This window comes from Dermochelys coriacea, chromosome 10 (genome assembly GCF_009764565.3).
Source record: "Dermochelys coriacea isolate rDerCor1 chromosome 10, rDerCor1.pri.v4, whole genome shotgun sequence".
NCBI lineage: Eukaryota > Metazoa > Chordata > Testudines > Dermochelyidae > Dermochelys > Dermochelys coriacea.
The window spans coordinates 48,579,928-48,581,251 of NC_050077.1; positions in this window are offsets into that span (position 1 = coordinate 48,579,928).

Below are 1,324 nucleotides of genomic sequence, written 5' to 3' on the forward strand. Positions count from 1 at the left end.
CACCTCGGGGCTGTGGGGCATGGCTCATCCCCTGAGGGGTACTCTGCTCTGTTTCTGGTAGCACTGTGTGGTCACATGTAAGGCCTGGCACATGCACTGGCGTCCTTTGCACTGTGCATGTAGGTATGCATAGCATAGATGTGCTGCTATGTGGCGGGGGATGAGGATCTGGTTGTAATGCCTAAGGAGGGGATTCTTTTCCCAGGCTGCAGGGCCCAGACAAGCCTGAGGGGTTCTTCTGCTCCCAGATTGACACAACCTGCGCACCACACCCGGACTCCCTGAACCTGGCCTGGTGTAAGCAGTCCCAGAGGGGAGGCTGCCTGCACGTCAGCTTGGTGGTTATGGATCTAGCAGAGGTCAGAGCCTGGAGCACAACAGCTGAGGAGATCCCCTGTGCTTTGGGCCAGCACTAGATTCTGTCTATCTAGGTACTTACATGGCCCTCATCCCTATAGTATCTGAGCACCTCACAGTCATTAATGGCAATGCTATTATTTCTGTAGCCCAGATGGGGAACTAAGGCACAGAGGAGAACAAATGACTTGCCCAAGGTCACCTGGGAAGTTTGTGGCAGAGCCAAGAATTGAACACAGGTCTTCTGAGTCCCAGTGCCATGGTCAATCTCCTAGACCATCCTCCCTAGAGCAGCTGATTGGCAATCTCCTCTGGTGATGGATGAAGACTAGGTGTCCGTGTTGATTCTTTCAGACATCGACTGCCTTTGATACCATTAACCAAAAAGTCTTCCTGACCAATTTGTGGTGGCTGGCAGGGTTAGAGGGATTTGAGCCAGAGGGGCACCAGTCTCCCATGTCAGCAAGGAGGTGGAGGGCAGTGCTGGGCGATTGTTCTTTTCTCAAGGGCTTTCTTGTGCAGGGTACCAGAGGGCTCTGTTCTGTCTCTCCTGCTGTAGTGAGCCAAGGCAGTGTGGGTGGGCCACCCTAAGCCCCCCCTTTTGGCCAGGTTTGGCATTGCAGGTGAGTCCCACCTTACCTTCCCCCAACTGGGCATCAGCTAATCCGCTTGCACACATCAGGGCAATGAGAAGCCAAACCAAACAAGTCCCAAGTATCTCTCCTTTAATGAAGCCCCGGGAAGGAGCACATGGAACAATTCAGGCCCCAGACTCCGATCCCCCAAACAAAAGCTGTGTGCCTGGTTCAGCTAACCTTCCAGGGGGAAGGGGAGCACAACCTCGGGCAAGATGATCAGTTTCGTCATGCTTTTCCTGTTTAGATAGAGCACTAAGGCCAAGTAGGGAGTCTCCTTACCTGCTCTCAGGCTGGTCTTCTTGTGAGCTCCAGGCTGCTCAGCCTTAAGG